Source organism: Amblyomma maculatum, chromosome 1 (genome assembly GCF_055883805.1).
Source record: "Amblyomma maculatum isolate TAMU_Amacu chromosome 1, ASM5588380v1, whole genome shotgun sequence".
In the NCBI taxonomy this organism is placed as follows: Eukaryota; Metazoa; Arthropoda; class Arachnida; order Ixodida; family Ixodidae; genus Amblyomma; species Amblyomma maculatum.
The window spans coordinates 131,203,868-131,230,362 of NC_139344.1; the positions used below are offsets into that span (position 1 = coordinate 131,203,868).

The 26,495-nt window shown below is 46.5% G+C and overlaps 1 long non-coding RNA gene across 2 annotated transcripts in view; it reads right to left on the minus strand.

Moving 5' to 3' along the window:
• Window positions 1-26,495, minus strand: part of LOC146203928 (uncharacterized) — an 83,343-nt gene that overhangs the window by 49,802 nt on the left and 7,046 nt on the right. For both annotated transcript variants that reach the window (XR_014702565.1, XR_014702564.1), the window contains exon 2: window positions 13,777-13,867. This is a non-coding gene — a long non-coding RNA (uncharacterized LOC146203928). The remainder of the gene's footprint in view (window positions 1-13,776; window positions 13,868-26,495) is intronic.

Sequence of the window (26,495 nt, forward strand, 5' to 3'; positions counted from 1 at the left end):
TGGATTAGGACTATCAGTTACGAAGTTAGCGAGAGTGTCGGCGGCATTTGTTTACGAAAAGACACGGAAGGTGTGTACATCTGTGTTCGACTGCGAAGAGCGTATGAGTTTCAACAACATAAACTTTGCGCACTAAAGCAAGTGTCAAGAGCAACACAGAAAATTGGCAGTATCTAGTGTACTGTCCGATGGCGCTTTTATAGAAACTTCGAGTATCGCCCTACGGCGCAGCATACTACAGCCCCACTGACTCCCGTACGTTTTCGCCAGATCGTTCGCTCAGCGTATTAAGACCCGTCGAAGAGCTTGGCCTCATGAAGAGAGCATACAGCAAATTTGTAACGCTTGCCACATCGGATACTGCGAGCTTACCGTAGCGATGCTGCCGACGATGGCGCTCTGGCCATGTGCTAGGCCCTAGTCGTCGCTATGCCTAAACGCCTAAACAGTTGCGCATCAAAGCCGTAGCTGGAAGCACTTTAGAAGTAGTAAACTTCTTATTCATAAAACTGCCTTATAGTATCAGTTCAATTGTCTCACAAATTGTCTTACAGTAAAAGGAAGGCGTAACTTCGGCGACGCCTTTGCAGCAGAGCTAGAGAACAAAATCGGATGAGTTGCGTCACACCGGCGGCAGCTGCTAATGTGAGCAGAAATTTGTTGTATTGCGCTTATCACTTCTTCCAAAATCTCGTTACATAACAGCGATCCTCAGTAAAGAAAAATTTTTTTTAGATTCCTTCGTCAAATTAAGCGCGTATTATTTAGGATCAGCAGACATGCTTTTCTGAAGGTGGCGAAAGAAATCCGGCGTGCCGGCAGCTCAGCGCCGACGGACCGCGGCAGACGAAGCAACCTGTTCTGCCCGCGCTGAGTGCGTAGGCTACGGGTTGGCTGGCAGCGATGGGTGCGTTTTTTTTTCTTTTTTTTTACAATGCTATTTGGCATTTTTCACATAGATGACTGGGTGCAAAATTACAGGAGCACAGTATAGTATTTAATGCAGGTGGCCCATTTGTAGTTTATTTTGGGTGTATCTTCTCACCAATTCTCTGCTGTGGAGATAACACATTTCCTCGTTGATCGCATTTGGTAGAGTACCTCAAACTCATTCAGAACCTAATTTCGTTTTCATCGAATGTCATATTTTCTCGTGTAGCAGCAAACAAATATAATTTTGAACAAATGTCATTCGATGGAATTGGCATTAAATTTGCCGTGTGGCGGGGCTGAGTGATAACTATGTTTTTAGTGTTTTCCGCTTGCCATTGCACCTTCGGTGAACACTTTTTGCTTAAACTTGGTTGCCTCCGCTAGCGAAGAAGAAACAATACGCTGTCTGGCAAGATTACGAAAACATAACATGTCGCTGCACTTGCTGTTTAAACTAGGGCTCTAGAGCTGGTTATAAAGCGCGCTGTAGTTCTGCAGTTTGGCGCGATGGTGATACAAATGAAATGAAGATGATACTACAATAATAACATAGGATATAAAATTCAAATCTAATATGCTCTTGGCTAACCTGTGATGTAGCTTTTCAGATATCGCCTGTGCTAATATCTCACTCTTCCATTAAATTATCTACCCGCTCTGCCTTTTTGACGACGGAATACGTGAAATCCATGCTGTACAGGCAGTGGTAAAGCACAAGAAAAATCTCAACTCTTGCTACAGGAGCCCAATATGCGCTATTTTTCTGATGCTCAGAATGCTGATTTGCAAGCTCGCTGGATTTTCCTGCGGTCGCACCGGTACGAAACCACTCGCAGTTTCGACGATGCTGCCTAGTTTACTGTAGCAATATATTGCATATAAACGAAGCAAGCGTGTACCATTAAGCAAAGAAAGAACATCGGTTCATAGGTCAAGGAATGAACTAATTAGCATGCCGTTATAATGAAAGCAGGGCACTCAAAATGAACTCCACTTTGTACGGAACCTTGTTGACGCTCGTCTACAGTAAGCACTTGATGCATATGGAGGCGATGTAGTCCCAGACGGCCGTGATAACCAACACATGTACACTATTATACAGTACGATTCCCTTGCGCACACTGTGTGGGATTCGGGCTTGCTGCGGCTGCCCTTTGCGCGGCCGCCGCCCGCTTCCCAGTTGTTCTCCCCGTTCCCTTTCTCCCGCCTGAGGCGGCGGAGAGGGGCTCGAGCGACTTGTCACTGTCGTTCGGGCCACAGCTCCGCCCTGGCGTCCCAGTGACTGTTCTCATTGGCACCTTTTGGCGGGAACACGGCACCGCTTCGACAGCCGCGCTCGCACGACTGTTCGAGCGGAGCTCAGAGAGAGACCCCTCCGAGACATCGCAAGGTGCGTACGCAACTGTTCTTGTCTGCCGGCCTTTGTCCGTGCAGACCAGTGTGTACTCGAGTTCGTCTGCTCCGGGTCTTACCTGAGAGCGAAGCTCGAGCCTGTCGATCGTGATCCAACGATCCGCGACAGGCGTACCTTGCGGTGGTTGCCCACTTTCTCTCAAAGGAACCCTCTGGTCACTGCGAGAGAGAGATCACAGCACGCCCTTGCGTGCTTGCGGCGCACTCCGTGTCACTTGTGCGTTTTGTATATTTTGTATGTGTGTGCGTGTGTGTGTGTGTGTGTGTGTATGTGCCGCTGGAGGATGGCGTTTCAATAAACGTCTCCTTCGTGAACTTGGAGGTTGGTGTCCTTGCAGCGAAGTGCTCTCCTCCCGGTGGAGGTTGAATGCGCGCTGCGGTGTTTCAGGGTGCGCGTGGTAACGGCGGATCGGGGTTTCGGCTCGCGCGACGCTCGAACCCGCGGTGGTTGGTGGCTTATGTCCACGTAGGAAACCACAACTGTCAACACGGAAATTCCCGCGAGACGTGCAGAAACGGCAGATCGCATGCACGCACCACGGCCGCGCTTCCCGCATGAGGTCCGCCTCGGGTTCCACCAGCCGCCGCTACGCGGCTTTCAGTGGCACCCCTATAGGCGCTGTGCATAGCGTATATTGTTACGAGGCACGTCGAGATATTAGGAGGCGATGGTACGTCGTAGCCGCAACAGTTCACCGTCAGGGACACACTCACAGGAGAACCAGACGTAGCTGCAGCGTCGTCTTTCTCTACTAGCCCAGCACTTCGTCATCGTCTTTTTCACTGCGTACCGTAACAATACCCCCTCGCGGAAGAAGCACAGTCCCGGTGCGTAGACTAAACAGGTGAGCGCGAGATATAAGGTTTGAGACGGGCGACATGCATGACTTCTGGATGATGGTTTGCCGGAGAGTGGCGGTTCACAGGGATAATCTCGTACGTCACGTCGGTAAGTTGCCGCAAGACCTGGTAAGGGCCCACGTAGCGGGGCAGAAGTTTTTCGCACATGCCTACAAGTCGAGCAGGGAGCCAGAGGAGTACGAGGGAGCCAGGAGGGTAGTAGGCGTCACGGTGCTGGAGATCGTAACGGTGCTTTTGAGAACGCTGGGACGCACGAAGCCAGTCTCGAGCAATATGACGGGCGGCATCAGCGCGGGCGATGGCATCAGAAGCGTAACTGCAGGAGGAATCGTCAAGAGGCAGCAAGGTGTCGAAGGGAAGTAGAGGGTCGCGGCCGAAGAGTAGATAAAATGGAGAGTATCCGGCGGTATCATGTCGTGAGGAGTTATAAGCGAATGTTATGAAAGGTAAAGAGATGTCCCAGTCACGGTGGTGGTCAGAAACATACATTGACATCATATCGGTCAGGGTACGATTAAGGCGCTCAGTAAGACCGTTCGTTTCTGGATGGTAGGCCGTTGTGAAGTTGTGGCGCGTAGCGCATGAGCGCAGGAGGTCATTAACAACTTTAGAAAGGAAGCAGCGACCGCGATCGGTGAGCAGTTGACGAGGAGCACCATGAAGCAAGATGACGTCATGCAAAAGAAAGTCTGCGGAGCACCATGAAGCAAGATGACGTCATGCAAAAGAAAGTCTGCAACGTCGAAGGCACAGCTGGTGGGGATAGCTCTGGTTATGGCATACCGGGTGGCGTAATCGGTCGCTACGGCAATCCATTTGTTCCCTGAAGTCGATGTGGGGAATGGCCCGAGTAGGTCGAGACCAACTCGAGAAAAGGGCTCAGTTGGAACTGCGAGCGGTTGCAGGGGCCCACTAGGGTGAAGAGACGGGGTCTTCCTGCGCTGGCACAGCTCACAGGCAGCGACGTAGCGACGAACAGAGCGGTAGAGGCCAGGCCAGTAGAATCGCCGTCGAACATTGTCGTATGTGCGGGACACTCCTAGGTGCCCTGCTGTAGGAGCATCATGAAGGTGGGTGGTGCAGTGGTAAGACGCCCGACTACTGTGCCGGAGTTCCCGGGTTCGAACCCGACCTCGGCGGCTGCGTTTCGATGGAGGCGAAACGAAGAGGCGTCGTGTGCTGTGCGATGTCAGCGCACGTTAAAGATCCCCAGGTGGTCGAAATTACTCCGTAGCCTTCCACTACGGCTCCTCTTTCTCTCTTTCCACTTTCACTCCCACCTTCCTCCCTTCCCTTACGGCGCGGTTCGGGTGTCCACAGAGCAAGTGTGACAGTTACTGCGCCTTTCCCTTCCTGTGAACCAATTTAACTTAACTTAACTTAAGCAAGAACAGCAGAGCGTAGATGTGTCGGGACAACAAGCAAAAGGTCTACACCATCTGGGCGCATATTGCGTCGGTATAATGTGTTATTAAGCAGCACAAACATACTGATGGGCGGATCGGTGCTGTCATTGCGCAGGTGATCAATAATGGGGCGCAGGGAAGGATCACGACTCTGTTCGACGCCGATGTGGAGAAAGTTCGAAATGGACAAAACGCAGTCGTCAGCAGTATTGTCAGGAAGTTCAGGAGGGTCAACGGGGTGGCGGGACAAGCAGTCGGCGTCTTGATGTAGGCGCCCTGACTTGTACACAACAGCAAACGTGTATTCTTGTAATCGCAAGGCCCAGCGACCTAAGCGGCCAGTAGGGTTCTTAAGTGATGACAACCAACACAAGGCATGATGGTCCGTCACTACGCTGAAGGGCCGCCCAAACAAATAAGGGCGGAATTTGGTCAACGCCCAAACAAGTGCAAGGCATTCGCGCTCCGTAATGGAATAATTGCGCTCGGACTGAGATAGAAGGCGGCTGGCATAGGCAATCACACGAGAGTGGCCGTGCTGGTACTGGGCAAGGATGGCGCCAATGCTATGTCCGCTAGCGTCGGTGCGCAGTTCTGTAGGCGCAGACGGGTCGAAGTGCGCCAGTACAGGAGCAGCGGTGAGCGCGGAAATGAGCGTTGTGAAGGCCTGAGCTTGTTCATGGCTCCACGAGAAATTCACGTTTTTCTGCAAAAGGGAGGTAAGGGGACGTGCTAGGTCAGCGAAGTTCCGAATGAAGCGACGGAAGTAGGAGCAGAGCCCGAGAAAACTTCGCACATCACTTGTATTACGTGGTGTAGGGAACTCGCGGACTGCACGAACTTTATCAGGGTCGGGCTGCACACCATTTTCGTCAACCAAATGTCCCAGGATTTTGATCTGGCGGCGGCCGAAGCTGCATTTTTTTGCGTTGAGTTGAAGACCGGCGCGGCGAAAGACTGCCAGTATCGTAGAAAGCCGTTCAAGGTGACTTGTGAACGTGGGAGAGAAAACGACCACGTCATCTAAGTAGCATAAGCATGTTGTCCACTTGAAGCCACGGAGAAGCGAGTCCATCATGCGCTAGAAGGTCGCAGGAGCGTTACAGAGGCCAAATGGCATGACCTTGAATTGGTATAGTCCGTCAGGGGTGACAAATGCGGTTTTCTCTCGATCCCGTTCGTCGACAGCTGTTTGCCAGTAGCCGGAACGCATGTCGATCGAGGAAAAATAACTGGCACCATGCAAGCAGTCGAGGGCGTCGTCAATTCTCGGGAGCGGATAAACGTCTTTTTTAGTGATCTGATTGAGGTGGCGGTAATCTACACAGAATCTCCAAGTTTGATCTTTCTTTTTGACTAAAACGACAGGAGACACCCAGGGACTGCAGGAAGGCTCAATAATATTATTTGTCAACATCTTGTCGACCTCCTTCTGTATCACGTGGCGCTCAGCAAGAGAGACTCGATAAGGCCTTCTGTGTATAGGGCTGGCATCACCAGTATTGATGCGATGGGTAACGACAGATGTCTGGGCCAAAGGTCGGTCGGAAAAATCAAAAATGTCCTTGTACGAAAGCAAAAGGTCGGAGAGAGCACCGGCTTGCTGAGGTGTCAAATCCGGTGCTATCATGGGAGTAAAAAGGGTCGAACGAGAAGCTGATACGGGGGGTTCAGACAGAGGCACAGGCTTGGGGGCAGAAACTTCGCAGTCAGCCAACGGAAGCAAGTCAGCGAGTGCAATGCCATGGGGCAAAACTTGGACAGAGCGGCTAAAGTTAAGGACGGGAAGATAGGTTCTGTTATCCGTGACGGTCAGGACAGTGTGAGGGAGTATGACATTACGGTGGAGAACAACATCGGTGATTGGACAAGTGACGTATGTACCATCAGGAATAGCAGGAAACGGGGCCAAAGGAACATACATGGCAGCTTCGGGCGGTAGGCGAACAAACTCGGCGGAGCAGAGGCGTGGCTTGATATCTGTGCGGTCGGAGCAGAAAGGCAGGTCTAAGCGAAGGAGGCCACTTGAACAATCAATCAGGGCAGAGTGCGCCGTTAAAAAGTCGATGCCGAGGATCACATCGTGAGGGCAGCGGTCAATTACAGTGAAGAGCACAGGGGTAGTTCGACCACAAATGCTCACGCGCGCAGTGCAAAGTCCCACGACGGCAGCGACGCCTCCGTCGGCGACACGAACGGCTGATGAAGAGGCGGGTGTGACAACTTTTTTGAGTCGGCGGCGAAACGAAGAGCTGAGGACGGAAATTTGGGCACCAGTGTCAATGAGGGCGGTAACAGGCACACCATCTACAGATATCTAGAAGATTGCGGCGATGAGCGAGGGTCAGCAGAGGATTTTCGGGCCGGGTCGTCAATGCAGCTTCACCTCCGGGAGCTGCATTGATCAGTTTTCCGGGAGCGGGCCAGAGAAGTGAGGGGACGAGGAACGGTGAGGTAGGGGGGAGCGGGAACGGCGGGTCTGGGGAGACGGCGATCGGCTGGACATGCGCGGGGATGGCGGGTTAAAGTCACGAGAGGGCATATCACGCAGAGAGGTTGGGTGTGGTCCGTAGGCGGTGCTGCGATCATGATAGTAGCGAGGTCGAGATGGCGGAACCCAACGGCTGCGGCAATGGCGAGAAATGTGGCCGGCACGTGAGCAGTTGAAGCAGATGGGTCGGTTGTCGAAGGTCCGCCATTCTTCTGGGTTGCGGTAGCGTCGGGTAGATTCGGGATATCGCGTCGGGAAGCAGTCGGAGCCGCAGCAGCTACCACCGGAACGGTGGGCTGGACAGATGGCTGTGCGGACGGCTGACCAGAGCTGTGGCTTACGCTCGCATTAAGGCCCACGTTTGCGAATTCTTGCCGAACGACAGCTTGGATCAGTGCTATAGTAGCATCCGCCGGCTGAGGTGTGAATGCGATGGGGGCCATTGCCTCCAGCTCTCTGCGAACGATCCTGGTCAAGTTTGGCTCATGGGACGGCTGCTGCAGTGTTGGCAGATCTTCACACGAAGACGTAGCAACTGTGTTTGGCAAGCGGTCGAAGCGGGGAGCAATACGACAATGTTTAGCTTGCTCAAACCACCGGCATACCTCGAGGACGGAGTCGACCGTCGTACAATCTTTGCAAAATAGAAGGTTAAAAGCGTCGTCAGCAATGCCCTTTAAGATGTGGCCCACCTTGTCACACTCAGGCATGGCGCTGTTCACTTTGCAGCATAGAGCTAGTACGTCTTGTATGTACGACAGATAGGATTCGGTCGACGACTGTGCTCGCGACGCCAGGTCCTTTTTAGCGCCGAGCTTGCGTCCGATTGGCTTGCCAAAGAGATCCCGAAGCTTCTCTTTGCACATGTCCCAGGATGTTAGATCTTCTTCGTGCGTCTCGAACCAGACACGCGCCGTACCAGCCAGGTACCAGCCGTATCAGCCTCAAATGCTTATGCACCCACGCCAGCCTCTTCGTGAAAGCAATAATTTCACTTCCAGGAACTGAATTTTTTTCCAGGCATAGTAATAAAGACTTATAAAAGTTGCCTTGAACTTTGGCCTTAATTGCATTAGACAACAACTTTAAAGACGCACTTTTGCAAGCTCCCAATGCAGGTCCTCCGTTGCGCACATGCATTATACCACATGCTTAATGACTAACATTTTACTACCAATAAATTTTCGTTCTCAGTGCCGAATCTGGATTTCCTTTAGAACTGGGCCTTTAACGCCAAAGCTTCTGATGTGTTTTCAAAACTAAGAATCGAACTATCCAAAATTCCTTTTCCAAACACCGTATGTACGCAGCGTAATCAGCAGTTGAGCGCGCAGCACTCTCCTTCCGATTTATTACCACGAAACGAGTTTCATGCGCCTCTTTCTTAACAAGTGCCATGACGATTTTTCGTTAAAAAAGTGTATTACTTCCTCACCATTTCTTAAAGAGCACTGTGACAATTTTTCATTAAAAAGCATAACCCTTCAATTACAATTCAATTGTAATTACTTGCGTGGATGAGGTTAAGAAGTTTGCAGGAATCAGGAGGTTACAGCTAGCGCAGGACCGGTTAAATTGGAGGAAAATACGACACTTCTTAGCACTGCAGTGGGTATAGATCAGTTGATGATGATGATGATTTCTTAAAAAGCAGTCTTCATTCTCTTAAGGAAGGCATTACACTTCAGCCCTCAGGCACTAGCTTCATGCAGTTTATTTACGCCTTCATCGTCGCAAGCATGTCGTGCACTATAAAGAGAGACAACACAAATTTTAGATTTCGATGAGATTCCAGCGTTCGAATGTATAGATTTTAGTTTATGCACTCTACCATTGGAAACAGTAGTGCAATCAGCCATTAAATTCGCGACGACTATCATATTTCTCCGCACAGCACATCGACGGGCGGGGGGTGCATGATGACGTCATTAATGTTACCAGTACATTTCCCGCGTGGAAAGCAACACTTCCGAAAGGAAAGGTTTAGAAACATTGTTTGCTGGCATCAGAATATGCACTGCAGGATATGGGTGAAAGCTACAACAACAAAAAAGAAACGTTGCAGTCCGTGACTTCATTACCGACCTTTCCAGCAATCCTTCAGTGTTATGAGAAGGCCAAGATTTACTCTTTGATTACGCCATCAGTTTCAACTTTAACGCAAAAACACTTTGCATGTGTTAACTACGCCTATATAGTTTGGAATCCTTAAATATCGGGAATACTCAAAAAGTGATAAAGGTACCTTTAAGAGCGTGTCAGAAACACAATCATATGAGCTGCTTTTAGTGTTTTTCTCTTGATGCTTGGTTAGGCACGCGTCCGTTTCGGCATTCTTCTTTAATAACAATACACCCTAATCAAAGCAAACAAATGACAAAATATTATTCATGTATTTTTTCAGTGTCCATTATCCATGAGGCATCGCTCACTTACTGGCGTTCCAATTTTCTTCTTCGTCTATTGCGCGTGCAACAGCTGCTTCGCCACCAGCACAAATATTACTACTAGTGAAAATGCCATTAAGTTCTACATGTGTTTGTGATGTCTGTGCGTCACACGGATCGAAAATCCCGACCTATTTTAAGGCACGGAATACAAACATGCAATTAATGAGACATTATAGCATCTCTTTCTCGATTTTTTGCGCTCCCTGAAAGTATAGAAATCGTACGCAGAAAATACTAGTAGCGAACAAAAAATAAGTATATCTCTGCATAAACAAGACAAAAAGTGCCTGCAATTTGCAAAAAAAAAACAGGAAATCTAACTCTTGTTTATTATGTAAGGCGTAATTTAACTGCTATGTTAAGGAAAGACACCTTTTATAGTTTGAATAAAAATGCAGGAGCACTTGCAGATAACTTTCACAAAGCATTGAAAAAAAAACGATATTACATGGCACTCTCTTTTTCCACTTTAGATACCTACTCCCAAAACTGATCTGTATATATTGTCAACACAGCAAGTATGAAGTGTCCCGTCCTGTGCCGGCTTTTATTTACCATGAATTCACTCCCACCGAGCACAAATTCCAAGCTCCAACGTAGGAATGCTAACAGGGGACCATTAATACAACTGCTTTTGTACCCACCTTCAAATATGCACCCTTAAAAAAGCGTTGCGTGAAATTAGGTAAACGGTACATATTCAAACAAAAACAGTGCAAAATATACCTGGCATGCTGCAAAAATAAGTCCTCCACACATTGAATGCGCATTAAATTTCACACACACATATGATAAAGGAGGGCAGATTGTTGGGCATGCTGGTAGATATTCCTAATGGAAACTAAAGAGCAAAAATAAAGAAAGTACAAGCACACCGAAAGAAGAGACCACACAGGAAAAGCACTTGTCCTGTGTGGTCTCCTCCTTCAGTATGCTCTTTTTTTGTGCTTTAGTTTCCATTATGAACATACATGCTACATTATGATACACATAACAGACCTTTATATACAAATTAGCACGGCTGCCGAAGCCTATGCAGAATACAGGTGTATGTGAGCAGTATTCAGAAAAAGTACACATAGCGGTTGTATGCAGCTCCACCTTGGCGATTTGAGAGTGAGACAGCATGTGAAACAAACCAGACAGCGAGACTGCTTTTATGGCTGAGACGTGTTTTAAGGCACTCGGGAAAAGGCGGGAGGCGTGTGAGCTTGACGGACAAAATAGAAGTGAAGAAAAATCCCCTGGATAATTGGCCTTCACTTTACAAGAAAACAAAAAGCATGACGCTGATCTGAAGTTGCAGTAGGTACGCGACGCAACATGCCATCAGAAATACTCCTCACACGACGATTTCCCCTTTATTTGCAGCAGCCCACAGCTACACTGCACGCCACCATCTGGCCCCATCTACGTTGCTAGGTTGAAAAGTCATTCATTGGCCGCCTTAAACAAGTGTAAATCGCCTGGCAACCGTTTGATCGCAGCAGTGCTCCTGCGCTCCACACTGCAATGCATGGGCTGAATGCTTACCATTCTCCCGAGAGTCAGTATATTAGAAAAGTTTAGTACAGTAAAACCTCGTTAATTCGGATAATTCGGCCTGCTCACTCCCTCCCTTCAAAAATGTACTTATGTCTATAGCAGCAAACTTTCATTAATTCGGCGCTAAATTACGTACGTACCGGTTGATTCGGACTGAAGGCGGGCCGAGGCTGCCGCGGAAATTAGTTTTCAGAGCACAAATCTCTACGGCCATCATTTCACAAGGACCAGAAACATCGGAAACTACTATTTAAAAAACGTACAGAATGCGGCGCTGCTCTACACATACATACACACACACACACACACACACAAAAATGGTTGGTTTCAGGCGCGCATCGCTACAGCCATCATCTATCTATCCGCAACTCCGCTACTGTGCCGACGGTCCAGCTCGTGTTTCTCCTAACACTCCTGCCGTGCTTCACTCTATGGATCAAGGAGTTTTCCAATATGTAAAAAAAAGAAAAGTATCGTAGGCAAGTGCTGGAGCGTATGCTTCTTTGCATGAATCGGAAGCAGGTGTGCATCATCACGCTTCTGAGTGCCATTCATATTTCAACTCGCGTATGGGCACACACGCCAGGCATTGTGGATTTGTGTAGTCTGTCACAAGCCTAATTGGAGCCTGCAGCGCCAGCAGCAGCGTAAAAAGACGACGATGAGTCATTAGTCAGCCTGCTGCCCGCCGAAGTGAATCTCGCAGAATACATTTCTATCGATGGCGGCATTGTTGTCACTGGCCAGTTACCGTGTTTACTCAATTGTAAGTCGACCCCCTAAACCGCATGTCCCAAAAAAAGAAAAAAACATACATACCGTTGTGGATGCTCTCGACAATGAAAATTTATTACCTGGCTTTACAACTCGTTGCCACTTCAAATCATGTATTTCGGCGATATACGCGGCAAGCTTGGCCTCCAAGCTCTGGATAGCTTACCATCTGTATCCTTTGGAAGCCTCTTCGCTTTGCATTAAAGTTCAATATTTTGTCTCGCTGCACTTGCTACCACCGCCACTCCCATAACCCGTTTAGAAGCTTCAATCTTCACATTTCTTACACATAAATGATAGCCACCTCCTTGAACGCTGCACGGAACAAGCACCGAGTGCTTTTTGGACTGGAGAGCTCGTGACGAAGCATGTGGCCGGTCGTAAAAAGTGTGAACGTGCAACGTGCCTGAACTCGAATGATCAGTGTTGGCTCTTCCATGAACCATCGGCACTCCCTGGAAGTGCCGCCGTGTCATGTGACCCAACGTGACTGACGTGAAAAAAAGGAACGTCGCCGCGATTCGAACAGCGGCTCAACTATTGACACTCCCGCAGCTGCAGTTTGTGCTGTGCAGTAAAAGTTAAAAAAAAATTCTTCCTGAGAAGCACGCACAGTAACTGAATGTTGCACTTAAAGCCATAGAGCAAACAAATTCACCGTAGCCTCCCTAATATGGTTACTGTCTTGCTCTTGTTATCAGTGCCATGCTTTGATTTCGATTATAAATCGACGTTCCAACTTCAGGTTTTCGAATTTTAAAGAAGGGGTCAACTTACAATCGCGTAAATATGAAAACAATAATGAGATAATCAGTGATGCCCTTGGTGTGGCAGATGAGGCGCCCGGCGAAGAGGGCTCGCTCGATAATGATGAGCCCCCGTGTGATGAGCCCCCAGTGCGTCGTACCGCTACAGAAATCGCGGATGCTCTAGCAGTTTTAGAGGACGTCTGTTATGATGCTCCTGGCATTTTGCTCGCCCTGGAAGGGTTGTCCCATGTCCACAAACTGGTCCTCACTGCCCAGCTTTCCGCGAAAAAGCAAACGAGCATTTCTGACTTCTTCACAAAGTAAAGGTATGCAATAAAAAGAAAAATTCACATGCAGTTTTTGTTGCACATTCGATGATTCGACATTCGGATAATTCGGTCATTTTTTTCACTCCCGTGAGATACGAATTAACAAGGTTTTACTGTATAGTGTGTGGATGCTTATGCACGAGAAACGCCAGCAATTTCAAAGACGTAACTCCGTGTGTCACATCGGCGCTGTCAGTTGACGGTACGAAAACACGAACGTAAACTCCAGTAAACTCCCAGATCAGGGCAATCCAAACCATGCCAACAAAACAATGCGCCCTGCTAAGGTTAAGAACGGCGGAGTTGTCGCACAGAATCGAAAATAAGGCAAGTTTATTCCTCATTCGTTCTGCTGTCGGCGAGAGGAAGTAATGAAAATTTTATTTGCACAATTTAAAGGCAGCGAATATGACAAAAAACTAAATAACATTGACGAATTCTCGCCGAGGCGGGTGACTTGGGCGCCGCCAAGTTATTTTTCCTCGCTCCAGCAAGGATGCTCACGCTAAATTCGACAAACGACGTGACACGGTCGTACGTGAATGCTCGAGCTGAAATAGCGCTCAGCACATGCGCAGAACGAAGCATGCTATTTTACAGCATTTGCTGTCCGTTAGCGTATGACTGCGTAATATCTAATAAAAGTCTCTTAACACTATATATGATCAGTGTACTCCGGTAACACTTATGGCAACATGGTGTACGATATGACAAAGATGTCGGTTATGCCAGTCTCCTACCGTGTGCGTGAAAATGCACACGGGGGATACATGCGGTAGCTGGCGAGAACGTCAAAGCGTGCATCATGTAAAGAACTACACTTACTCTTCCATCTCATGATGCTGTATACCTGCTGCCTGTTTTTTTGACATGCTGTTGTTGTTCGGAACGCATCCAGGTGCAGCTGGCAGGGGCTCTGCGAATGCCATACAGCAGGGAAAAATATCCGCTTATTTTGTTTATGTTTTGCAAAATATTACAAAGAGCTCACACATTTGACTCGCCATCCACCTAATCACATCTATTGTCCAGTTTAATTCTAGCGCCAGAAAAATCTACGTGTCATAAATGCATACCTGCCAACCTGAAGATTTCAAAATTCGTAAAACCTCCGCGACCGAGGAGGGGGGCTATTTTTTTTTTTTTTTTACTTTCCAAGAATTTATCTTTAGTGTCACCCTTGCTCACTCACCCACAAGCAAAATCCGTGTCCCGTAGAGTAATGAGCGAAAACTCCATTGTGTCACGATTTATTTTTGCAACGCTTTTGTAGTTGATGACTTCGCCTGCTTCAAAATCTTCTCTGTGTAGGCTTGTTCAAAGCAGGTGCCACTCTGGTGTCCTTTCACCATCAGCAGTTTTCTTGAAAACAGATGAGCGAAACTCATTCGAGTTTTGTTGACAGAGCTGAATATTCTCGCACATTCAGTGTTACTGTGGGGAATGGAGTATGCCCAGCATAACCATTGAGATTCTGCGGAATCTGGGCGATCCGTCAACATCTCGAATGCTTCCCAATTGCGACCACTGCATGTCGCACCTTAGCTCATTCAGTATGCCTGCTGGAATCTGGTAAGCTTGTATGTTGGCAAACTCCACTTCGAGTGCATCAATTGTTTCTTCTCGTTTCCCCACTCTGCTTGGGCAGAATAGCAGGAAACGCCATAATGAAATGAAGTACACTGCTGAATGAAGCAGTTTCTAGAGCCTGCACTTGGGCATCTTCAGGCTGACGTCTTCCAGCGGGAACTTGTGGTGAATATAATCACATGCTGCAGTGAAGTAGAGACGTACAGCCGAGAGCTGCTCTTTCTCATTTGAGGTCAGCGTCTCAACTACAGAGGAGGTTGTCATGCCAATGACGATGTCTTTATCATCTTTTCGATTCTCTACAGCTCCATAGGCAACCACAGGCAATGAATGGCATCCCTTGAGAACACCTGGCCGCACAAATAGAGTCAAGAGATCCTCGAGAAGGTGGTTCAAGAGGCCCCTGAGCACATGAATCTGAGGAGCCTGTGACTAAAGTAGGCAGTTTGTCTTCTCAAAAAGAGGTATAACATTTTGGAGAAAAAGACAGCATGCCCTGCTTAGCTCTGATGACAAAAAAAGAAATAGGCGCTCTTCACGGGTCACGTGGCTAGCTTCTGCAGATGCCTTGCATTGAAGTTTCAGTTTCTTTGCTTGTGGTTCAGAATGAACTCCTTTTCTTTTTAGTGAAGGTCCATCACAGTCGGAGCTTTTTTTTCCAATGCCTGCAGCAGCCTTGGGAAGGTGAGCAGCAGTATTTGAGGCCGACGCAGGGTTCTTGGCGATTTGTAAAGAAGTCTTGGGAATCTAGTAAGACTCCAAAAACAAGCTCTGCTTATTGCACTGTTTTGTTTCATTCAAGAAAAAGCTAAGTAGTGGTTTCCACTGGTCCAGCAGCCTCTTCTAATACTTCCCCAAAAACAGCCAACGTGTCAGCGAATGCTTCAGCATCTTCCTGGCGTTGACGTCGTGCAATCTTTGAAAGTCTTTCAGTCGATCTTTCCGCTTTGAGCTTTTCTCCAAGTAAAATAAAAATGCCAACCAAGGCCTCATTTTACAGGAAGACATGCAGCTCCTTCTTGGGCTGCCAAGTTGATGAGGTGGCATGGGCAACCAACCCCGACCAAAGCTGGTTGGGCCTCCCACAATACAGTCGAAATGCTGTTTTTTTTGTCAATCACGACATGGGCATTGTCCGAAGACAATGCCAACAGGTTTTCAAGAGGCAAACTTCGGGACTTCATTTCGTCCAGAATCAGATTTCCAATTTTCTGACCCGTCGCTTCCCCTTGGATTGTACCAAGGCAAAGGAGGCGGCTTTCAACTCTACTGGTTTCTTTAACGAAGTATGTCGCAACAACAGGGTAAAGCTGCGTATCCCTATTGTTACCTCCATCTACAGCAATCAAAAATACCTGCTTTTTTTAGGACATCCAGCAAAGGAGTCTCTGCGTTCGCGGCCATTTTATGAACAATTGCCGTCATCTTCGTCCGTCCACAGGCGTAGCGTTTGGCTTCCTTGCACTTGGGGAACATTTTCCGGAAAAGTGGTCTAGCATGATCACTGACACTCAGCGGTATGTTGTGTTCAACTAAAAATGCCGTGAAATGGCATTCTGCACGAATCACACCGAGGTCGCTGTCACTGCGAACAAAACTTGTCAGGCTCGGCTGGCTGTCCGCGGCTCGCACGCATCCTTGGTGCTCTTTCGAAGCGATGTGGATCTTTATGCTGGACTTGCCCCCATGTGAAATGTTAACATCACAGGCACCATGTGGTGCAAAATCAGAACTTCTCTCCTTTTTAGACGGCACGAAGCACGGAAATTCTGCCGCGTACGACTTCAAAAATACTTGGAAGTACTGTCGCGGCTTTGAGCCCGCCACTGCACTGCGAAACCGCTACTGCTATAACTTCAGAGTCACACTGAGTCGGACGCGGCCGCAGATCACGCAAAAACAGAGGCCAACACCAAAGTTGTGCAAACACATGAACAAAGGAACAGCCAGTAGCCTGGCGGAGGCGGTATCGAGTTTTGGATATGGATTCGTGTTCCCCCGAGTAGACGATAGAAGTCACTACGTTTTCAGCTGCTGATGATGATATCACAAATATGTGTTGCCCTCTCGTGGCCGCCAAAGGTACCATAATAGTGTTAACATGGTCTCAGAGATTACCCTTCCACGCGTGTGGTGTTATCTCGGAGGCCATGATGTTAATAGATGTCCGCACTTTTTTTTTTCCGAAAATAAAACATTTTCCGTAAAATTTCCCGCAAGATTCGTAAAATCGTAAGACTGGTCAAAATTCGTACATTTTACGGAAAATTCGTAAGTTGGCAGGTATGTTATTACCAATGCACGCAGGCTTTCGGACATCAAACATACATCCACCACATTTTTGTGAAACTTATGTACCTCAACCTGTGAATATTTTGCTCCGGCACTGCAAGTTTGGCTTATGAGGTTTGTAAGGACAGAACACTGCAATTTAGGCCTCAAATCGGCACAATGGAACGTCTGTTGTCAACTGCAGAGTGGTTTTATAAAAATGCTGCACGAAATTTTGCCTAGAATTCTTTTTATCTGTGAATAAGTATGCTTTTATGTAGCCTGATGTTGGTAGTAGACAAAACACAAGAAAAACAAATATTGTAAATTTCACCCGTCAGACAGAAGTCGGACATTTTCAGTGTAAGAGGAACCCATTTCTGTTTCCAATCGGTTCAACACCTCTTCGATGAATGTTTTAGTAGGCTCTATCAGCACTTCATCTAAGGAATTCAAAACACTGTGGCAACATCTACCGACAAAAGCTGAAAGCATGCCACTCAACTGAAGGGTGCACTGAAGAGTGTGCAGAATATATGACATGCACTCCTAAAGAAAAACACTACCCAATTTTGAAAATAAGTGATATTTTCCCGAATGTGATCATGTGAGGTACTACAGTGATGTAACAGGGTTTCTCAATATGATGTCACCTCAGTTGTTTGTCTTTATGCAATTTTCAAAGTATTCATGCAAACTAATTTGAAATGCCGCTGGTGCCTGCTATACTGCGTCTGCTTCTGCATGCTGTGTGGTGCGGCGTTAGAGGAAGCGCCAAATGAAAGGCGCTGCACAGACGCTTGGCAGGACCAGCTTCGTACAGTCAAATCTCGATATAACAAATACTGCAAAACCGCAAAGAATTGTTCATTTTGAAATGTTGTTGTAATGAAAAATATGCTATTATAAGCCAGTAGTCAAACCTAGGAAAAAAATTACATACCTTGGCAGTAGACACGTTTGTAGGCAAGCAAAGCCTCAAATGAAACTGTTGTACTAACTTCAATGCTGATTTATTTGAAGAAATCAATTGCTTTTCTTCAGCTGAGCGCAGCAAACTACCACGCACTACATTCCATTACTATAGTACATACACCTACTTTCCGCAACACCACACTGGATGCGTGCTTGCACCGAGCGATGAAAGTACAAACTTTGTCCATGTGAAAAAAAGAAAAGAAAAAAAAACGCCAATGTTCGATATAACCTCATCTTCAGTGCTCTGGAGTTTGAAAATCTTGTCTCAATCTTTCAATATGATTGCGGCATTCGATGGGGCAATGCTAGCTGTCTGCAGGGGCCGATTCACTTTTTCTCTCCGTCAATTTCTTGCAATGAAAGCTGCGTTCCTATCTTCCTGGCATTTCGCCGGCTGCAGTCATAGTCACATCTCTCACGAACTTCACAATAAAATCATCCGCGACACACACACAATTGCAATGCTTTACAAACAGCATTGCTAATTTATTTGCTGACAATGTGGCGCATGTAGTCCGAAACATAAGGAGGTCATTATTTGCTAAAAGATGATTGTGAAGGTATGAAAAATTTCAGTCACTGCTATAATCATGGGAAAATGTCGCATGGCCTTGTATAGCCAATTAGGGCCAATTGATGAGAAATTTTTGCTCAAGATTTCTGCCAGCAGAGTAGGCATTGCTGTCATTTCTAATAGCTATTTTGTTGTTCATTCATTTGCAGCGGTGCCAACATGTTCTGTTGTTTGTGTTTTGTGCACCCATATTCTGTTTGTTGCCTTAAAACATTTCTGGGTAAGTGCGGTCGAGATTGCGAGCATAGTGTTGGACGAATTCACCAGGCAGCATGACAAAAGGAGGCAGTGTGGCGTAGAGGAATGAACTTGTGCTAAAGACAGAGACTGCAACCATGCCAGACAGGTTGCCAAGACATCGAACGAGAAGCCAGACTAGACCATTGCCGAGAAGCTTACCAAATGCGGAATCGAGCCAAGATTGAAGCGGCAGCTACAAATGCGGCACCAGCCGATGGCTAATGCTCTTGACTTGGTTCAAAGAAAGTTGAACCTCTACAATTTTTTAATGCTTCATAACAAAGGCTTCAAAGATTTGCCTCAAGTGATTCCGGGTTGTCCTGCATGCACAAACCTTTGTCACAGATACACCTGCAAGAGACAAATAGTGACGCATAATTGCTCCAAACTATGTTCTTTTTGTTTTCCTTTTTAACTTGATACCATGAAAAGCACCCTGTGTGGCAGCACTTGCTGACTTGGTCATGTCATGTAGCCTTGTGACGTCACACAACCTGACGGAAAGTCATTGCAGTGCTGCGTCACCTTCCTGCCACTTGCCAGATACATGCCCATAATTTTTCATGGATGCCAGATTTTCTGGAGTATGGGACCCATCACAATTTTTTTCGTTACCAGAATCCAATAGTGCAGTGTTTCGTGATTTTTTTGTCACTTGTCCGGCAGCAAGACACATTTATTGCCGAGATATTTCGATTTGAAGTTGAAGGTCTTTTTTCCTTCCAATGGATTCAGACTCGGGAAAATGACGCAAACGATGGTGTAAACATAGACTCTGTGATTCTTGATGCGAGCAGTACATCTAGCAGCAGCTGAAATTAAAGTCTGTAGCAAGCGAAGCTATGGATGCGGCCACTGACATTGCTGAGCTACCATCACGAGTGACAAGTAAAGACTGCAACATAGGGTTTTTTTTAATAGCAGCAAGGGATGAACAATGCATTGTGGCAGAAAGTTAAAAAAAAAAGGGGGTACACAGGGCCTGTTTTGCTCAATTTATTTCGTTTCCTTCACTATTGTATTTCTTAATATGAACCAACTGAGCTCCCTTTCGTTCAATGCTTCCTTGGGTGTCTACACCTTATGTGGTGTACTCTAGCATCGCTGCCCTGCAGATGGCAAACTGATGTGCCAATAAGGTCTGTGCATGCATGCAGGGACAGCAGAAAATAGAGAAACTGAAATATACTTTGGCAAACTCCTATGCTTATCATAGATATGAGACATCGGTGACACTATTAACAGCCAGCAAAAGCATTCAGCACACTTGGAATGCAATTGTTTAGTGGCGACTGAGTGAAAAATGTGTAAAAAAGTGCAGTTGCCCTACACAAGTAATGTAATGCGAGAGGTCTCAGCTGTTCGTGTGGCGCAATGGCTAAAACATTCAGTTAAAACTCCAAAAGACTTAGATTAAATTGTGTTTGAGACAGTTTTCTTTTTGTCACTTTTTTTTTTTCTTAAGCAACCATGCCATTTTAAATCTTACTTTTTCCAGCCTTTCTTTTCTTTCCCAGCTCCACTCAGGTCTGTGCAGGTTTATTCTGCACATTAGGTTATAACTTAATCCTGTGTGCATTTCATACCAGATTTTTCAATAGAGAAGTGCTTTCTGAGGCATGAACTCCGTCAGAGGAAAACTCTGCTGATCCGCACTTGTAAACCAAAGCATGCATATCAAAAATGAAACCATGTGGGCATGCCAAATGCATAGCTGTGATTTCAAAGAACCTAAACATACCAAAACGAAACTGACTGCCTGTGGCACTGCCAAGTGCAAATTTTTTTTGGCTTCCAATATTCAGCTTGTCTTTTTGGCATTTTGAAACAAAAGTTAACAATTCAGACATGTAACCATAATACACATTAGGCAGCCTCCGGGATCCCTTGCATGTCATTGTACATGCCTTTGCAATTTCTGTATTTCTGCAAAGCCTGCATTTCTGTTCTTTCTTTTCTACCTTATAAAAGTTTTGTTTTCAGTGAAAGTGGTGTTTTTGTGATTAGGAGCCAGTATACCAATGCTGCAAGCCTACTTTTTTTTTCAGTGTTCCTTTAGCGCTACTTGCCGGTCTACAGCAGGTCTTTCATATTGCACGCTGAACAATTTTTTACCCATGCTTTTCATTAAGATTTTCGAAGCATGATGGGTTGTAGCGAATGGATTTGATTGCACCTGAAATATTTCAAACACAAATTGAGAGCCTGTAATTTCTCTTTCTGTGTTTTTTTTTTTGCTCACTGCGTGCTCTTTGTGATTGATGAATTTGACCACTTGCTTCACGAGGGAAGGCTCGAGGACGTTGAAGCTACTTTGAATGCCCGTTACTAAGCACAGTTATAGCAGTGTCGTAGCTTACTGGGTGCATGGGGAGTTTGAGGTTACTACTCCTTATCGCCATAGACACCAGCAGGTTCAACATATCTATCTAGGCATGCGGCTTCTTGTTGGTTGACCCCTTATGATTTATACTGTGCAGTTTGTTGAAAAATGGAAGCGTACAAGTTGACGCAGAAAATGAAACGCCATGCAATCCTCATCGCACTGGCCGTGTGTCACAGTGACTTGGAAATTGCCAACTTTCTGAATGTAGTGAAGCCTTTCGTTAACAAAGTGCGGACAGAACTGACGTGCTGCGACGGTGACGTGGCATCTGTGGTGAAAGGGAAAAAGCATAGTCAGTAGTCAGACGTCGTCAGAACACCTGATTTTCTTCAGAGGCTGCAAGTCATTGTGAGTGACAAACCAGGGGAGTTAATGCGGGCCATTGCAAAGGAGCTCGATGTCGCAGAGTCAGCTGTCAGGCTTGCTGTGCACGAGGACGTGAGGTACTTTTTCTATGTCATGAGGAGGGCGCAATTCTTGTGTGGTAAAGCTCGGGAGAATCGTCTGCTCTGGTCCAAGCGCTTAATAGGCAAGCTGAAGAGACCTGAGGAGCCTGGAATGCTCTGTTTTTTTTTCTTTTTCTTTCAGATGAATAGAACTTTGATCAAGACCAAAAGGCTAATTGCCATAATGAAAGGTGGCTTTACGGAAGCGCTAATGAGGTGCCGACAGTGATGCACAGCAGCCGTCAGCAACAAGGGTGATGTCATGCCGCCACACTGTTTTGCAGAAGGACTCCGCATTAATGCTGCCGAGTACGCGGAGGTGCTTGCCACCGTTTTGAAGCTTTGGATTGATACTGTTTCGAAAGGAAGACCTTGCGTCTTTCAGCAAGATTTGGCTCTCGCCCACACCACCTGCGTCACCCAGGAGCGGCTGGCCAACAACTTCCAATAACCACATCACCCCCAACTTGTGGCCTCCTAGTTGTGCAGATTTGAATCCACTTGGCGTCGTTGAGAGAGAGGCCGACAAAAGGCCACATAATACAAAAAACTCTCTGAAGGTCGCTATTGGTAACTCAATGGGCAGTATCTCTAAAGGCCATCTGATCCATACATGCAGCCAATTCCGAAGCCGAATTGAATTAGTTATTGCTGCAAGTGGTGCATTCATTGAGTAATGTGAAAATAAACAGTAAGAGAAATATTTCCCAAAGTTTGGTGAAAATATATATATTTTTGCTGGAGATATTCTCTGCCTGAAGCCACCATTGCATCCTCAAATACCTCGCGCACCCGGTATATTGCAGGATATGTGGCTCGAAATTTCATGCACAAATCAAAATGCAGTACTTATTCTGCGTATCTAATTTCGAGCAAATTATGTGCGCAAAAAAAAGAAAACGAATTCATCTCGAACTTTGGCCACCGAGGTCTTCTTTATACGTCTGCGGAGCTTGCAAATCTCGTAAACATGCTGGGAAAGTAGTTTTTTTTTTATTATTTATTTCATTTTAATAATTGAGATTAACACAAGCAGCATTCATAATTTTGCGATGTTTTTGAAAAGCCCAGAGGTTCCCGAGCCTGGATGTCCTACCCATGACAGAAAAATGACTCTTCGCATAGAGAAGTTCTACGTCCAGATGAAGTTCTGTTTTTATGTGAAATCACTAAATTAAGAGCAGAGCTCTAAACCAGAGCAGATAATGCACCTGAAGGTGGGGAGGTGGAAAAAATTATGTTCTAGGGCTCTATTCAATGACTCTGCCCGCGTCTGGTGTATTTTCAGATTTAGCAGCTTAATTCATTCACGTGCTCGTAGTTCAGTGACATTTTCATATAATTCTGTAGTGTTTCTTATGTTGGTACCATATGCTTGAACTATTTATTTATATTCACTTAAAGGGGTCATGACAGCTAAACTTTGAGCATAAACTGATTATTGCATTTCACTCAATTCACGTTAATTATAAATCCTCGAAATTTAAGATTTCAGTGGAGTAGGTAGTTTAAAATGAATTTTTATTATTAATAGCGAAAGCAGCTTTATGATTTAGCAACCTTGGTCGCTGACGTCACACAATATCACCCCCATGTTTTCTGCTATTCGCGGTGACGGCGGCACTCTTGCATGCATGCCGTGGATGGTGGTCACTGAAAGCCTTTTTCTTTCTTCAGCAAAAATATTTCATTCGCATATTTTTTTTTCCTTGGCAAGCCTTCACTATAGTGTGCAACCTTAGTGATCTTTGGACTTGTTTTGGCCTTCGTCTAGAGATTGTCGAGAAGGCCAAAATAGATGTGCGCATGCTGTATTATTTAAGCATACAATCGGAAGCAAATTATTCTTGCGTTTTGAGAGTTAGCTTGTTTAGCAACAAGCGCTCCCATATATAAAAAGGCACATGTCCAACATTTCCTTCCTAGTCTCAAATCGGTAACCAATCAGCAACACAGCTGACATTAATAGAAGTTCGGTTTACATCCGGCTTCTGTGTTGGTGAGCAGTCAAGGTCGACAAGTCTCGTTCTGAACGAGGCCAACTTGGGAAAGTGACCCACGGGTTGCTTTTGCAAGTGTGAACATCGGTCAAGCTGAGCAGCTCCCTGATCGCACACCCTTTGCAATCCTCAAGTGTGAATGGGCCTTTAAACTGCACGCTGGTCACATGCTGTTTACAGTCAGTCCGCAGTAAAACATCTTCAGAACACAGCAGGCCTGTTTGTAAGCAGCACAATTTCTGCTGCCAAGAAGGGTAGAAAGGCCTTTACGACTTATTGGAGATTTACATTGACCACAGGCTCTAAAGTTTCTTCAAGAAGCCGATATTTCTGCTATAAAACATTAACATTTCTGCTCCATAGCTGTTTCAGAACATCTGTTCTGCTTTCTGCTCCATATAGCTGCTCCAAAAAGCATATTTGCTTGCTCCATGAGCTGCTCTAAAAACCTATTTTGGCCACCCACACATGGTACTGCTTTTCACGAGCCCCTGTCCAAAAGTGCTGTTAGAAGATAATAACGATGCTATTTTGGGACCTACTTCATGCAACTTCTGCACTCAGACTTCGACTACCTTGAAGGAAAGTTGTCCTTGCCGCTCAGAGTGTTCAAACATGGACTAGCCTCCTTTGCGCTTTATAATGGCATTCACACCCAACAGGACCGCCTACTTACATGTCCCTGTGGGCCTTCTCGATGAAATCCTACAGGCCCCTCATGATGAGCCTACAGCTGGGCACCTAAACTTTATTTTACTCTCAGTCGCATTCAGGTTAATATTAGCCCATATTGGCCTTGTCTATCTGCTAGTGTCACGCACTATGTCAGGAGTTGCTGCAACTGCTAACGCCACCGAACACTGCTAACAAGGCCTGCAAGATATACAACCAAACCAATCACTTGCGAGGCCATTCTAACAGATCAGCATGGACTTACTTGGTCATTTCCCGACACTGACATCTAGCAGCAAGTGGATAATAGTAGCAACTGACTACCTGACTCGCAACGCCGAAGCAAAGGGCCAAAGGCTTCTCCAAACTAATTATTGTTGTAGAAAGCGAGAAGCACATCATAATATCCGTCGTGTAAAAAACCCACTTCTCGTTGTCCGTGGCATTGTCTTCCTTGCATGCATTAGCCGTCAGTCGGCTTGAAAGTTAAGCCGACGTAACTAGTTTCTCGCTTTAATGTCAGCAAAGTCGCCCGCCGCGCTGTTGCTGCCAGCTAGGAGCAGAGAAGCAGGTAAACTCCATTCCACCTTGTGTATGGCACGGAGCCCAAAAATTCCGAGAGCACTGTGGAATCTACACTGCAGAAGTGCGAAAGGCTGAGCGTTGCTGGTGCACACGGTGCATCACGTTTGCTCTCATCATTACCAACTAAATGCACCGTTATCATTGATAATGCCGTCATTGTCATGATCACTAATTGCAGCGTCATTGTCAGCGCTACTATCGTCGCATGTGAGACCACTGCCAAGCTTGCCTTGCAGCGCCGGCTGAGCACTCCGCCATAGATGGTCCAGCGAGGTATACAAATACATCAAACTCAAGTGCTCCAACACCAGATGGATGCTTTGAATGCGAAGGTTGGTAGAGAAATACGGAATTCCACAAGCCGGCCTGTTGGAAATATTCCAGCTCGCGTGGAGAGAGCAGATCCACAACCAGGTTTGGGAAGCAGAAATGAAGAGATGGCACAGCAAAGTACGGGCAAAGTGATCAGTGGCGGTGTAATCCAGCACAGAACAGGCCATCGCTAATGAGAACATCTATGACAACACACTAGACAGCGGACGGCAGCGGGTTACTCTGCGAGGCACGGAGTGGTTTTCTGCTCACAAGGACGACCAAGGCCAAGTACACCCAAGGCTTGGATACCAAGTGCCCCAAGTGCGACGCAGCCGATGAAAACCATACAGCACGTTGTGATCGAGTGCCCGAAACTGCGGCCCTCCCCCCCTACAACTGCGACATCAGCACTGATGGAGACTCTTTCGACAACACTTCACCCAAAGAGCACACCCTAGGTAGGGCAGTAGAGGTGACAAAGCACCACCTTGACTGGTGGCATAAAAGAGAAGATTGTTGAAGGACTCCCCCTTTTTTTGCTTCCTCTTTTCTTTTTTCTAGACTTTTGACCAATGCACAGCAGTTGGTATAGTTTTTGTTCTTTTTCTACTCCTTTATCTATTGGCCTAATCCATGTGACCCCTCCTACAAAGGGGAGTGGCCGCATCAGCATCATGCAGACAAGGTGAATTATGATGTGTGTTCTAACTGTCATCCTCACGATAGACAAGGCCCCGCTGGGGTGGCACAGTGGTTACGGCGCTCGACTACTGTTCCCAAGAATGCGGGATCGAATCCTGGCCTCGGCAGCCGCTTTTCGATGGAGACGAAAGCAAGGCACCTGCGTTCTATGCGATCCCCAGGTGGTCGAAATTTCTGGAGTCCTCCACTACGGCATCTATCATAGCCTGAGTCACTTTGGGACGTTAAACCCCACAAACCAAACCAAATCACTGTAGTCAAGATTTATGTGCAGTTCACGATCCTGGGCGTGGCACAGTTGGTTAAAGTGCTCAGCTGACGATGCGAGGGATGCAGGTTCGATTCCCGGCGAAGACAGGATTTATTTTTAACTATCATCCTCACGGTATACAAGGAAAATTATGATGCGTTTCACAATCCCGGGCGAGGTACAGTTGATTAAAGCGCTCAGCTGGGGATGCGAGGGATGCAGGTTCGATTCCCGGTGGATGCAGGATTGTTATCTTTCTAATGACATTAGTTTAGGTTTCAGGTGATGTTATTTGATTGAAAGCTATAGTGTGACCAAACGCAGACAGTATGAGCCCCTTTAAAGCGCAGCTGCATCACTTTTCGAGAATTCTGAGATATTCAAGAATTTGAATCGCCATAAGCTGTCAGTAATGCTTGCAAAGTGTTTTTGTGCTATCATTAAAACTGATGAAGTAATCAACGATTAAAATTCGAGCTTCTCCTCACAGCACTGATGGACTGCGTAGAAGCTCGATGATGACATCACAGACGGT